The sequence below is a fragment of the Ursus arctos genome, unplaced genomic scaffold (assembly GCF_023065955.2).
Source record: "Ursus arctos isolate Adak ecotype North America unplaced genomic scaffold, UrsArc2.0 scaffold_12, whole genome shotgun sequence".
In the NCBI taxonomy this organism is placed as follows: Eukaryota; Metazoa; Chordata; class Mammalia; order Carnivora; family Ursidae; genus Ursus; species Ursus arctos.
Window position 1 is genome coordinate 23,122,379 of NW_026622786.1, and position 15,634 is coordinate 23,138,012.

At 42.1% G+C, this 15,634-nt stretch overlaps 1 protein-coding gene across 9 annotated transcripts in view; it reads right to left on the minus strand.

Moving 5' to 3' along the window:
* The window catches only part of CDC14A (cell division cycle 14A), a 208,582-nt gene that overhangs the window by 149,401 nt on the left and 43,547 nt on the right, over nucleotides 1-15,634 (minus strand). The gene's annotated exons all lie outside the window — the stretch shown is intronic.

The following is a 15,634-nucleotide window of genomic DNA, read 5'->3' on the forward strand; positions in this document are numbered from 1 at the left end:
GGAAAATGAAAATATAGAACATTTCCGTCATTGCAGACAGTATTCTGCACTGATAGAAAACACCAATCAAGACGAAAAGATGAAAGGAGAACAAAAATAACTATAAAACACTAGCAAAATTGCCAAGTAACCTGAGTGAGGTACAGAAAAGGTACAGAAAAGAGGTAAATTTGAAGAAATTACTGTCTTTCCCCTTCAGAGGCCCACATAGTTCCCAACAGTGAAGTTAGGCTCTGGAATTCCTATCCTCTTTTGTTCAAGGGGGTCGTATTTCCAGAAAAACTATTTGAGACCTAGAACAGGGGAGGAGAGAAAAATAGAAGAGGATCCTGTCCCCATTCTCCTCTACTGTCCCCACAAAGAAATGAGTTGCTATAAGAGCATCGGACAGCTGCAGTGAAGAAGCTATGCCTGCATCCTGGCCACGGCACCAGGTTAAGGGGAGAAGAGAAGCAATCTGAACCCAGAGCTTCCCACTCACAAAATCTTAAAGCTAAATGGGCCAGCTTTCATATTTCACAAAAGGGTGGATGAACCTCAAGTCATACTAAGAAATGCAGTCAAAACCTTTGCACAGCCAAGAACAATTTAGAACAGGTCTTCAAAAATCAGAATTGTTGCAGGCACATACAAAGCCAACAAACTCTATCTTAAGGCCATTTCATATATTCTTTCTTCACAATGTTGGCATTTCTAAGAATATATATGTATTTATGATTATATAGTTTTATGTTTTTATACTGTTTTCTAACTGGTTAAATACATTCTGAAAATGTCAAGATCATTGGGGCAAAAATGGTCATGGCTGCTCATGCTTTTCTGGGTTATCACCAACTTTGATATAATAAAATGTCATGAGTAAAGAAGACACCTTCAACAAGCTTCTTTTTTTTCTTTAGGTTTTTATTTAAATTCCGGTTAGTTAACATACAGAATAATATTAGTCTGAGGTGTACAATACAGCGATTCAACACTTCCATACAACACCTGCTGCCCATCACAACAAGTGCCCTCCTTAATCCCCATCCTTATTTCACCCCCCCCACCTCCCCTCTGGTAACCATCAGCTTGTTCTCTATAGTTAAGAGTCTGTTTCCTTGGTTTACCTCTCTCTCCTTTTTTTTCCCTTTGCTCACTGGTTTTGTTTCTTAAATTCTACATATGAGTGAAATCATATGGTATTTGTCTTTCTCTGAATGACATATTTGGTTAGCATTCTACTCTCTAGCTCCATCCACGTCATTGCAAATGGCAAGATATCATTCTTTTTATGGCTGGATAATATTCCACTGCATATATATACCACATCTTCTTTATCCATTCATCAATGGAGCCTTGGGCTGTTTCCATAACTAGGCTATTGTAGATAATGTTGCTATAAGCATTGGGGTGCATGTATACCTATGAATTAGTATTTTTTTATTTTTTGGGTAAATACTTAGCAACAACATCCTTCTTTATAAGAATCCTCCTCACCAGAGGTGGAGGAAAATGGAAACACATTTAATAAGCCAGACCATTACTAGAGAGAAACATTAAAATACAAAAACCAATTGATATCAATTGAAGTAAGTCAAATGTGGTACAGAGTATAAACTATGTACTTGGGCAACTTGCAACCAAGGCAGCAGAATGAAGGAGTTGGGCTCAGGGTAGAAGAGAAGAAATGGAAGTCATCAACCTGGGGACAGTGAAAGAGGAGGAGAAATGGCAGAGATAAGCCCTGCAGAGACATAAGAAAGAAAAATCCTAGGGCTCACTGGGCTCCTAAGCCTGAAGTTAATGACACTGTAGACAGTGTTTACTCCATTCTGGCAATTCCCAGGAAGAGGCCTCCAGAGCCACAGCCAAGCAATGGCCACCACTTTTTCTTGGGTGGGGGAGAGAGGGGTAATCTGGTCTCATTTGGGCTCATTTGGGCAAGGAAAATCATGGATGTATTATTTGATTATTTCGAAGTACTCTCAGCTTTCCCTCGAAAGGAATGAATGAATGAACCAACGAATGAATCTCTCTTACCTATTTGTAAATTTCCCCTTCTAGGTTGGCAAATTATGGGTCAATAACCAGAATGAAACTCATGAATTATTCAGTAAAAATCAGTTAATCTGTCTTTTATTTGGTAAGTATAAATAGTTAAAATCAAATTCTTTCCTGTTTTGAAAAGAAAGAAGTTTTTAAAAAATGGAGTCTTGTAAGTAGGGAGGGGAGAGAAAGGAGAGTCATCTCCTTCTGGGGAGGACAAAGAAATGGGAGCCCAAGGAACAGAGCAATCGTTTACCAGGGTCATCCACTGCCCACAGGGTCACCCGATACCCACAGGGTCACCTAATACCCACAGTGCTGGTCCTACAGATTTGAAGTGAAATATAAATTGGACCTAAAAGCCTTTTTGCTATACCTACAGTGTCTAAGTCTTCTTATAATATTTATGAAGTTTATGACATATCATTATTTTGTGTTTGGTTTTTCAAATAAACTCTAATTTAAGTGGGTCCATTCTCAGAGAAATCGTTGTCTAAAGTGCTATTTTATCTTATTCTACATATCAGAAGTTTCATCTAAAAATTTTCAACTCCTCAGCGAAAAGATAACCTATTTTCCAAGCAGTACTCATTCATTCAACAAAATTTATGACCACCTACTCTGGACAAGGCACTCTAAGTTAGTATATTAATCCGAGTGCCCACGATACAAAAAAAAATTTTTTTTAATTTTATTTATTTGGGAGAGGGGCAAAAAGGGAGGGAGAGGGAGAGATAATCTTGAGCAGACTCCACGCTGAGTGTGAGCCCAACACAGGGCTCGATCTCACAACCCCTAAGATCACAACCTGAGCCGAAACCAAGAGTCAGATGCTCAACAGACTGAGCCACCCAGGTGCCCCTACAAAAAAAAAAAAAATTTAACTGCTTTATAAATAGGATAGAAAAATTCTATAAGCTTATTGTAAGGATACGAACTCTTCAATTTTTTACCAGCACTGCTGACAGTTTTTGTCTATTCATTCACTCACTCACTCAAATATTTACTGAAAGCCTGCAAACTATTCCCTACTTAAAAGGACCTCACCACCTAATGAAAAGACAAGTAAACATTACCACAGTGTGATAAATGCTGAGTAGCAGTACCCTCCAAAGCACAGTGAGATTACATTTTTGTGTGTATATGTATAAAATTCTGGTGAAATTAATCAGGGCAGTCCCCTGGGCTCCACACACCACCTAATATTTTCCCTATCGCTGGAATATTATCCACACCCCTCCAGTCAGATGACAAAGTTCTTGTACATGGCTGAAACTCAAAATAATCAAATTTCAGAAAGGCTTCAACTGTTCAGCAAACACTAATCTACGATCAAAGTACACCCTGAAGCCCTTATAACTCAAGGCTTATGCTCAAGCCCTTATGGCATAACAAACCACACACTGACATTGACTTCCAGGGAAGAGGACGGCACATCGAAGAAACTCCCCAGCTCCATGTCAGTCACATAGAGTCTGATAGAAAACTAAAGACCACTGGGAAGCAAGGGGTTCCAGTCCCAACTTGATCGCTCAGTGTCCCTGGGCTGGTGCCTTAGCCTCTCTGGGACTCCACATCCTCGTCTATCAGATAAAGCTGCTGAATTAAGGCTTCAGAAGTTCTTTCCAAATATTGTATCATATTCTATATGTCACACTTCTGGCCATTATACACATTATAGACTATTATATATATTATAATATATACTGTGTGTGTGTGTGTGTGTGTGTGTGTATGCATATGTATTAAAGAGTCTAAGACTCTAAGGCACCTGGGTAGCTCAGTCAGTTAAGTGTCTGCCTTCTGCTCAGGTCAGGATCCAGCCAGGCATCAGGCTCCCTGCTCAGCGGAGAGTCTGCTTCTTCCTCTCCCTCTCCCTCTCCCTTTGCCCCTCCCCTTGCCTCCCCTCCTCTCGTGCTTTCTCTCTCACTTGCACTCTCTCTTTCTCTAAAAATAAATAAAATCTTTCCAAAAAAATAAGAGTCTAAGACTCTAGTTATACATACTGGACAAACCCATTCAAGAGTTCACATGTTTCCCAAGGGCTACTGGCCCTCTTGGATGCATTCCACCCTCTCAATGTGTTGAGTCTGGGCACAAAGGCATTTCCCTCAGAATACCTCCTCCAAGAAGGGGAAGAACCTCAGAGCTTTCGCCCTGAAATTCACTATGCTTTCTACACAGGTGGGGAACAAACCCACAGACCAGAAAGTGGCTTCGTAAGGTAGGAAGCTTCATCTTATTACCATTTATTTGCCTGCATGAAGTTTGATATTTGTTGATATCACAAAGGAAGCCAGTATCAACTCTTGACTCCTGGTCTTTGGTAGATTATTCTAGGTTTTTAGGAAAGTCCAGGTACATAATACCGGAAGTATGAGGAAGCTTTCTCCACTTAGTACCTTCTTACCCCGGGGCAAGTAGCAAGGCCCCGCTGCTGGTATAAAATAGGTTAGTGTTGCCACTTTGCCTTACAGCCAGACAACAGACTAGATGGTATCAAGGAAGCTTCCAACATCAGAGTCTGTCATTCTGTGATTTCCCTCTTTGGAGCAAGTCAGTTAATGAAAACTCCCTCTGAGACTCGCAGTAATGAAAACGATAGGAGAGTTCTTCAGGAATGCACTGATAAAATTAAAATTCACTCCCACAGAAACATTCCCAAGCAGTATAAGTTAACCCCTTTACTCAATGGCAGCCATGTGACTGTGCAGACAGTACACTCACGGCTTTGGTAGAAAACAGAATGATGACTGATGCCCTGTACCTAAAAGACTAACCCTCCTCACATTTCATAAAGCAACTAAGGCCTGGACAAGGAAAACAATTACTCTAAATGATGACCATATTACCCCTCTAAGCTCTTAGAATTAAAAGCAAAACCCTCATGCTTGCCTGTGAGGCCCAGGCTGGTGCAGCCCCTACCTCTCTCTCTCTGGGGTTTCATCTCCCTGGTTTTAATACTAGTAAGCTCCAGCCAAGCTATACCTGTTAGTCCCTGCCTCAGGCCTTTAGCGCATCACGCCCCCAGGCCTAGTTAACTTCTGCCTACCCTTGAGGTCTCAGCTCTAGTCACACTTCCTCAGGAACTTCTTCTCCGATCCTTCTCCCATGCCCAACTCGGCCCTCACCCCACTTCACACACACCCCCACGATCTGGCCCCATCCCCACAGGCCAGGCTCCATTGTTATGTGCTTCTATTTGATTACTATCCTCCCCACCGCCCACTGGACTTTAGAAGCTCCATGAACACAGGGCTGGGTTGGAATGGGCTCCCCGTTATGTTATAGCCCTAGCGCCTGGCACAGAGATGACTGAGTAAGGAATGAAAGACTAAGATGTGGTTGGTACATCTGCAAAAACACTGCCTGTTTCCACTTAATCCTTCTAAGTCATATACCAGATTAACGTAGGGAGAGATACCAGATATCCCATTTTATTAGCTTTGGGCACATAATAAAACTAATTAGACAAAATTGACAAAAATGACCTAAGTAGTAAAGGCAGTACAGGGGAAGGAGACTAGCAAGATGACCCACCTCTCTACTGCAGGGAAAGATCTACAGCCCAGCCCCAGCCCCACCATCCCCCCCCCCCTTCAGCCTGTATCTTTATCACCGGCTTGCTCCCAGGTGGCCTGCTCCAGAAATAACCCCCAATCTAAAGACTCACCCCGAATATACATCACCCCAACTCCTTTTGTCTTAGCAGCCCCTTCAGTTCTGGGAATTTTGCCACATTAAAATCATCCTAAGCCTTTACTTTTGGGTTTTCTGGAGCTGCAGGCAATCTGCTGTGAGGCTTGTGGGAACAAAGCGCAACGTCAGACCCTAGTCAGGGTCTATCAGAACAGGAAAGGCACTATTTTACAAGCCCATTCACACCTTCCTAGAAGAGACCTTTTTAAACCTTTTTATCTCACATTTAGGAAAAAAATAAAGTTTTTAACGTTTCAGATTAATTAACCTCACAGAATCAATAATTGACTACCAGAACTAATGTAAATGCTATATCAATACCACATCCTCTTAAAAGAAACAGAATGAATAGAAGAAGAAATCAGTTATTTGTGGCGCACCTCGGTGGCTCAGTCATTAAGCGTCTGCCTTCGGCTCAGGGCGTGATCCCAGGGTCCTGGAATCAAGCCCCGCATCGGGCTCCCTGCTCCGCTATGAGCCTGCTTCTTCCTCTCCCACTCCCCCTGCTTGTGTTCCCTCTCTCACTGGCTGTCTCTATCTCTGTCAAAGAAAGAAAGAAAGGAAGAAAGAAAGAAAGAAAGAAAGAAAGAAAGAAAGAAAGAAAGAAAGAGAGAGAGAGAGAGAGGGAAAGAAAGAAAGAAAGAAAGAAAGAAAGAAAGAAAGAAAGAAAGAAAGAAAGAAAGAAAGAGAAAGAAATCAGTTATTTGGGATGCCTGGGTGGTTCAGTCGGTTAAGCGTATGACTCTTGATTTCAGCTCAGGTCTTGATCTCAGGGTTGTGAGACTGAGCCCCACGTCAGGCTCTGCGCCAGGCATGGAGTCTGCTTAAGATTCTCTCTCTCCCTCTCCCTCTGCCCCTAAACCCCCTTCTCTCCCTCTCAAAGGAAGAAAGGAAGAAAGGAAGGAGGGACAGAGGGAAGAAGGGAAGGAAGGAAGGAAGGAAGGAAGGAAGGAAGGAAGGAAGGAAGGAAGGAAGGAAGGAAGGAGTTATTCAAGGATCCCCAATTCAAAAATCTCAATCTGGAATAAAAATGAGAATTATTAAGTAAGCCAAAAAACAAAGTCATATTGTTTCTTCTAAAGCCTGCCACAAAACCCATGCCCTTTAGCCATGTTTATAAGAGAGTCCCACTCTCACACAGAGCCTATTTAGTCCTATTTTGTACCAAAGGCTAATAAAATATGATGTCTGGTTTCTACACCCACAGTATATTAGACTCATCAGACAGACCATAGGGAAGAGGCAGCTATTAGGGGCGGCTACACTGACAGTAATGTCAAAAGCTGACCCAATAGTAAGCAGCACCTAAAACGTACTCAACTTCTAGTAGTTAGCCATCGATAAAAACCAGTAAAAGATAACAAGATGTTTAGCAAACAGGCACCATCTGCTACATAAACAGAGAGCCCTTCATTACTTAGAAGCAGCTAAAACCATTCCTGAGTTACAGTGAAACTGTACAACCAATGAACTTATAATAGAATCTGAGTACTACAGAAAAAAAAAAAGCAAATTATAAGCAGTAAACAAGAAGGCAGAAACGCAGATTCATCTTAGAAAAGTTCCACAAATTATAAAATTGCTTTCATATTTCAAGATGTGATTTCCCAACTCTTTGTAAGAGCTGTCTCCCTGGAATGCCACATTCCCAGACACAGTCAGATAAATGCATTACTAGAGTATATCCATCAGGCAGAGCAAATGTGAAATAAAACATCTTTTCCAGTTCTCCAAAAGAAAATTAAATTTTATAACAAAAGAACAAGTCCAAATTAGCAAATTCTTCATCAATAGGATGTGAACATCTTTAAAATATTAAAATATTTTAATATTAAATGTTTAATTTAATACATGAAACATTTTATTCAGGTGCACCTGGGTGGCTCAGTTGGTTAACCCTCTGCCTTCAGCTCAGGTCATGATCTCTGGGGCCTGGGATCGAGCTCTGCGTAGTGCGGCTCCCTGCTCAGCAGGAGTCTGCTTCTCTCTCTCTCTCTCCCTCTGCCCTTCCTCACTGCTTGTTCTCTCTCTCTCTCAAATAAATAAAATCTTTAAAAAGAAAAGAAAAGAAACACTTTATTCAAAAACTATAGTTCATACAAACTATTTCCTATAAAGGAATTCACTGTCAATTACAAATAACTGTGATCATTCACCAGATGTTTCCAAGTTACGAGGACCAGGAATAAATAGTACATACTTTAAATAAATAAGGTGATATTTTGATGGTTCTCATTCAACATCTGATTCTTTGATGGTCCTGGAAATATTTAGATGATCAACAAAACCAAAGTTTTTAAGGTAAATTGCAACTAAACCTCAAAAAAGTTTTTTTTAAAGAAACAATGAATTCGGGGCACCTAGGTGGCTCAGTCGTTAAGCGTCTGCCCTCGGCTCAGGGAGTGATCCCAGGGTCCTGGCATCGAGCCCCGCATCAGGCTCATATGCTGGGAGCCTGCTTCTTCCTCTCCCACTCCCCCTGCTTGTGTTCCCTCTCTCTCTGGCTGTGTCTCTCTCTCTGTCAAATAAATAAATGAAATCTTTAACATATAAAATAAATTTTAAAAAAATTAAAAATAAATGTGTTGGTCTAAGAAAGAAAGAAGGAAAGAAAGAAAGAAAAAAGAAAGAAGGAAAAAAAGAAAGAAAAGAAAAAAAGAAAAGAAAAGAAAAAAGAAACAATGAATTTGACACTTAAGCCAGTTCAAATCAGGGAGTCAGAAAGGAACTTAAGATCAGCGCCCCACCCACCTTCTCAGTTTTTAAACAAGTAAATATCTAAAAATCCTGAGCAGGCATTATCTGATTTCTCCTTAAAGATCACAAAAGACAAAGACTCCTCCTTACTTTAATTATAAACCCCCCTTTTTACTTCCTTTCCCCATCCCCAAAACAAAACCAAGCAATAAAAAGGCAAATCCTCCTTCTGATTTACATACATTGCCTACTTTAAGGTGTCCCTTTATCCCGGTCACCCAGGCCAGAAACCTTGAACTTACCTTCAATTCCTCACCCTCTCCCCAACCTGGTCAATCCCAAATACAGTCCATCCATCCCTTCTAGCTTCTTCCCACCCCTCCCACCCCCAGAGTCTGGCCTTTCTGTTCCCGCTGCTACAACCCTAATCCAATCCTGCTACAGCCTCCACGGAGCCCCACCTCCCAGCCTAAACCAGAGAGCTCTGACCAGTCTCTCTGCCATTGGTAAACCAGCACAAGGGAGGTCCAAACAGCTGTCCACCATCCAGTCCTCAACGACGTGTCCAGCCTCACCTGGGACCTCCCTGCATTCACATATTTTGCCTCACCTAACAGAATCTTGCTAACCCCAAACCCTGGAATCTCTACTTTCTTTCCTTCCTCTTTCGCTCACTCATTCACTCATTCAGCTAAAATTTCTTGAGCTCCAGCTGTGCGTCAGGCACTGTGCTGGGTTGTAGGGATACAATGGTGAGCAAAAACAGGTAGTACTTGTCCTCACAGAGATGATAAAATACACTCGGGGCTCTTCCGCCCTTCACAAGCTAGTTTAAACCACTCTATGAAGTCTTTATCACCCTGGGCAGTAATAATCGCTGAGTTTCTTGGATTCCTAACACATGCCTTTGTAGCTTTTGTCATATACTGCCCTTCACTGTATTTGTATTCACTGCATTCTTTATTTGTGTACCCCCAAAGCATCAGCACAGAGCTCCCCAACGAAATCTAGCCCACCTAAATGGTAGTTCCTTCTCCAGCAATTACCAACCACTTCTAAGTTTTAAGTGTCGCTTTTTTCACTTCCTATGAAAATGTGTCAAGGGTCTTTTTCTTTTTTTGTTTTTAAGCACAAGGTGTATGAAAGCTGCGGGTAAGTAAAGTCATTTGCTTTGGGCTTTGGAATGTGTTTATGAACTTACAAATGAGAACATCTGATGTCTTAGGAATCTACTTCAAACAAAATAATGAAGCCACCCCATGGTGACCTGGCATAGAAAGAACTTGGACGGCAGACAGCTCCCCAATGGACACTCCTACAGCCCATTGGATCCCTCTGTCAGGCCCCTTGATTAAAAGCAGCACTGTTAGTTTTAACTGAGTCCTTAGCACCTTGGTTAAATTTTATGTTTTTGTCAGGCTCGTCTCAAGGAAATTGAAAAAAACTGATAATAATTTGTTCTTACGAAGATTAGAGACAGACTACCCACTATGAATGCCTAATAGGTCAAAACAGCAAGTATTTTTTTTAATGATTTATTTATTTATTCGAGAGAGAGAGAGAGAAAGAGAACACAGTGGGGAGGGGCAGAGGGAGAGAGAAACTCAAGCAGACTCCACACTGAGCATGGAGCCTGACTCGGGGCTCAATCCCATGACCCTGAGATCACAACCTGAGCTAAAACCAAGAGTCATCTGCCCAACCAACTGTGCGACCCAGGCACCCCAAAACAGCAAGTATTTAAATTAAATCAATACCTAGAAAGTAAAATTTGACTCTAGTATGTCACTGCATTTAGAATTGGCTTGTTAGCATATACACATAAATGTGCATTTCCTCATCACATATACTATTTGTACTGTCAATTATATACACATACACATACACACACACCTAAAACTTATGTGTTCAAAACAGAGGATGAAAAAAAGTAGCCCTGAACAATGCTGGGTTATTTTTGCAAGGTTAGGATGGAAGAAAGGAGAGAGGGAGAAGAAAGTATAAACATACCACCTTTTAAAGCTAAAAAGTTTTCTGAGTTTTTAGGAGAATTCTATGTAGACACCATTATATCTTAAGTTACACCAGTTAAGAAGCAAGAACATTTCATGAGACAGCCTGCAAAGGAAGTTTTCAGAAGCTGGGCTTCTGTTTTCATCCATCCTATTAATATATAATGACAATTGATTCAATTTCTTTTTGGTTTTTTTTTTTTTTTTGGTAGTCCACTGAAAGGGAAAAAAAGCAAAATTACATCCAAAAAAGTAGAAAAATCATTTTCATTACCCCCCACATTCCCAGATGCGGCCCAGACATAAAGCGGCTACACATGCTGGCAGCAGCACGTTTCTTACCAAAGCCATCACCAGCCAAGTTAGAAGGGTGAGGCATGCCAGGGAGAGGCGAAGCTGTTCTGCACCCTCCCCACCAGCCTCCGGCTCAAGACAACTGGGAAGTTGCTAGAAGCATAAGAGCATGAACTCCAAGGCCAATCACCCATGGCTTGAATCCCAGCTCAACAACTTAACTACTAGCTCAGTGACCTTTGGTGCTGCTTACCCTCTGGGCCTCAGCTTCCTCACCTGTAAAGTGGTGATAATAACCGTAGCTAACTCTCAGGGCTGTTCTGAAGACTGAGTGAATGCACGCAGAGCACGCAGAACACTACCGGGCGTGGGACTATAAATGTAAGCTACTGTTATTATTTGATTTGTACTCCCATGGGGAAGTGTGTCTCCAAATTCAACTATATCTCCCCTTCGGTCAAAATCATAGCAGTTGATAATGAGAGCTGGCGTACCAAACGATGGCCCCAAGACTCTATAAGATCTTATGCTTGTCGATGTGTGCACGTCCATAAATGGCATTAGCCTCTCCATTAAATTAACCTACTTGCCACATATTTAAAAAATGTTAGATTTATTTATTTATTTTAGAGAGAGAGAGCAAGGGCAGAGGCAGAGGGAGAGAGAGAAACTCCATCTGTCTCCCCTGTGAGCACAGAGCCAACGAGGGGCTTGATCTTACGACCCTGAGGTCACAACCTGAGGCGCAACCAAGAGTCAGTCACCCAGGGGCCCCCGCCAAAAAAAGCAAAATTACAACCAAAAAAGTAGAAAAATCATTTTCATTACCCCCTGAGAATTGAAACAAAATCGAAAACAAAAAGGGTTTCTTCTCACTCTATCCCCACAAATATTTCCAGGCAAGGGAAGTTTTTCTGTGTTTCTCTCAAAGATGTCCTAGATCCGTATTCTGACTCACACCTATTCTACCGACTATCAAAGAAATCATTCTTCTATACGTTATTCACCCAGGAATCCCTGGTTGCATTAATATCAGGGCGCTTTAATAAAGTTGAAGTGAACATTGAACATTTTAAATTATTTAAATCTTCAATTTAGCTAATTAGGCCTCATTAAATGCTCCTCATTCTTCCACGCTAAAACACTTGGTGAAATGCTTTGAGTCCCTTCAGAAACCGCTTAATATTCAGTCCCCAGAGTATGTCCATGAAAAGTTCTCTGCTGCATTCTCAATACCTTTCCTTCGCAAACATAATGAGAGGAGAGATGAAGATGGACGAGGCTGAAAATGAAGACCCTCTGCACCATCTTTCACAGCAAACCGGCTTTCCACGCATTAACACCCAACCCTATTCCCGCCATCGTACTCAGGAGGGGCACACAAAGGTTACGACAATTAACATATTTCATCTTGCTAACTTTTGAGCCAAAAAATATTTGAGCCAAGTTATAAAAAGTAAGCCTCTATTTGGATGACAGGGCCAAATTCCAAAACCAAAGAACTAGCCTTTCCTGACAGTTGTGTGTTATTTGTAGCTTAATCAAATACAGATAAATCTTTGAAAGATTCCTTTTTTATGGGGCTATTTTTTTGTCCCACGAGTGTATTAGCCTACACTCTGATTTTAATTCTGATCTCGGAAATCATAACCCAAAGATAAATGTATGGCTTTCTCATCAACCACACTTTACTAAAACAGCTCAGGCTTTTATATTAATGTGGTAAATTCTGCTTTAAAATCACACAGAAAATTCAGACTTCTTTTCTAATAAGTAGCCTCACCTCATGGGGCCACGTTGTTAAATCTTCTCCACCGGCTCATCAGAAGGTTGCCATTTCAATCATGGAGTGCTATTCTCCTCTTAGAACTAACTAAACATCTGCACAAAACACAGCTGTGTCCAGAGTTCCCACAGCCTAATATTTAAAGAGTCTACTTCCTGATTCAAAAATAATAGTTGCATTTCCAAGGTGATCATTTAGCCAGAGAGGCAGCATTCCATTTATACATTCAGTGAGTAAGTACACAGTTACGAGGCTGTGCAAGGCCCGTGTGAGAATGTATGTAAACACACTCCTTTCCTTGGAGAGGTATACCGTATGAGTTGACGGCCAAGGCTTTTCTCCCCCAAGACATCCTCCACAGATAGAACACCGGTGACTATCATGCTTCCAGGGGCTTTGCAGAATCTATTCCCAGGCCTCTGTCCCTCCTCCCTTTCTTCTCTCTCTTGCCATTTGTCCACCTCTTCCTCTGTTTATTTCCTCCTCCTTCCCTTGCTCTTCTCTTCCTAGCCCTGCCTGTGAAATACAGACCTTGATATCTTCTCTTTCTTCCTCAAAATCACATCATTCTCATAGCTTTATCAACCCTTTGGGGAAAACCCCCCAAATTTAAGAACTTCAAGTCTATGCGATGTCCCTTAAATTCCTTAAATTCAACCTGATCAAAATGGAATGCCTGATGCCCCCACTAACGCCAATTCTTCCACCCTACTTCTTGCTCAGTGAATGGTCCCAGCAGGCTCACTGGGACCCAGGCTGTCTTAAGGACTTCTTTGCCTCCTCTTTTTCCTCAGCACCCCAACCCACCCACCTGATCTGTTACCAGTCATGTGGATTCAGATCTCTTCTGTCTACCCCCGTTGCCACCAATCCTAATCTAGGCACTTATCTTCCCCTTGAACATTCCAGAATTTTTCTAGGTGGGCTTTTACTTCCACCCTAACCCATCTTAGATGATGTTATCGTATTAACTTTTCGAGAGAAGATATACGCACTCCAGAACCAGAGGGCCCGGTTTCAAATTCCAGCTCTGCTAAATCTTCATTCTGTGACCTTGGGCAAGTTACCTAACCTCTCTGTACCCTAACTCTCACCATCTCTGTACGCTAACGATGATAATAGTACCGGCCTCAAGAATTGTTGTGAAAATAAAATGAATTCATGATTAATAGTTGTAGGGCACCTAGAATAGCACCCAGCATGCATTTAAACACTCAATAGGGGCTCCTGGGTGGCGCAGTCGTTAGGCGTCTGCCTTCGGCTCAGGGCGTGATCCCGGCATTAAGGGATCGAGCCCCACATCGGGCTCCTCCGCTATGGGCCTGCTTCTTCCTCTCCCACTCCCCCTGCTTGTGTTCCCTCTCTCTCTGGCTCTCTCTCTCTCTCTGTCAAATAAATAAATAAATAAATAAAATCTTTTTAAAAAATAAATAAATAAACACTCAGTAAATGTTTGCCATTATTTGCCATTAGCCCAGATCCAGTCATACCATGGACGGCCCCAAAACCCACAGAAGAGTCCAATGGCATCCGATGAAATTGCGGATCCCCACCCTGGCATTCAATCTGCACCCCACTGACCTTTCAACTTCATACTGCACATCCCCATGGGACCTGCATACATACCAGGCAAACTGAGGGACTTACTAGTCCCTGAACCCACTCCAGAGCCTCCTTCCTCACCCTTGCTGTTCTTGCTTCGGGGATCTCTCCTCTCACATCTTTGCCTGATAAAACTCTGTCCATCCCTCAAACCAATTGTAACTCCGCCATGAAGCCCTTTTCTAAACACTTCAACCAGACGTACTCCCACCTGTCCGGGAACTCCTCTTAGCACAGGGGCTATGTTAACCTGAAGACAGTTCTCTTTCTGCAACTCTCACTGCACTGCTGTCATTCTCCCTACAGGCTTACGGCTCCTTGAAGGTCATATGTGCATGCATCGCTACCATATTCTCTCCAGCATCTGGCCATGAGTAATATGTTGGGGTAACAAAAAAAGATGGACTCATGGCTACTCAGAACCACAGCCACTGCTGTGGCACGGTAGCTGGGCAAGTCCAAACCAAGAGAAGTGTACACTCTGCCCAGACTGGAGTCCTCTTCATAGTTTCAGATGACACCAAAACTCACAACAAAAAATGGGATGATCTCTGCAGCGAGTCTTTCTTTACAAGACAGCAGAAATACAGTAGAATAAATATAAGAGCAATGGGATTTGTCGCCCTATCCTAAAATAGCAACATTAAAATACATGAAAACTGTTCCTCACATATTAATACTACCATCAAAAAACCATCGAGCAACTGTGTGTGGTGGCTAAATGTAATTTCCTGTTAGATCTACCATTTAGCCATCCCTAAAGAAGTAACTCAGACCTCAATGTCAGAAGCTTGTTCTGTGACCTATTCACAGCCTCTGGCATGTCAGTCACTGCAGAATGGAACATAATGACACATACACAGTCCCTACCCTCAGACGCACAAGAGGTCCCAAACCCTAACCTCACAAAAAGAAAGCCACAACAATGCACATTGCCAACAATAGACTGTACACTCAATAAACACCGCTAGCAGTGACATCATCCAGGTGCGGGGGGGGGGGGGGGGGGGGGCAGGGTCAGGGAGCAGGCCTTGCATTCCTCCATTCTGTCTGGGGCCAGAGCTGTAATCTGACACCAGGGATTTAGACCTCATTCGGCAGCAACTCTGGGCATTCATAAGCAGCAGCAAAGGGCTCTTTCATTCTCACTTTGACTTCAGCCAATCAAGAGGCATCCTGCCTCCAGCACCACTAAGAGAAATGTCCTGAAGACATCAGTTTCAAGAATCCCTAGGATGAAGTGACAGTTAAAGATGGTTTGCCCTCAAATAAAAGATAATGCTCTTAAAAGTCGAGAATACTCTCACTCTTCAAATGCCTTGGTGGTACCCACAAGTCCTTAGGCAGATGGGCCAAAATCCCTTTTAACGGGACATGTCCTAGGAAGCTTACTAGAGTCACTATGGTTCATTTAACTATGTTCATTTAATTGCATGTTTGGTTAAACAACAAGAAAATCAAATTAAATGTTTAAGTTAAAATATATTGGACCACTCTGAAACAGCAGCTCTTTTAATGA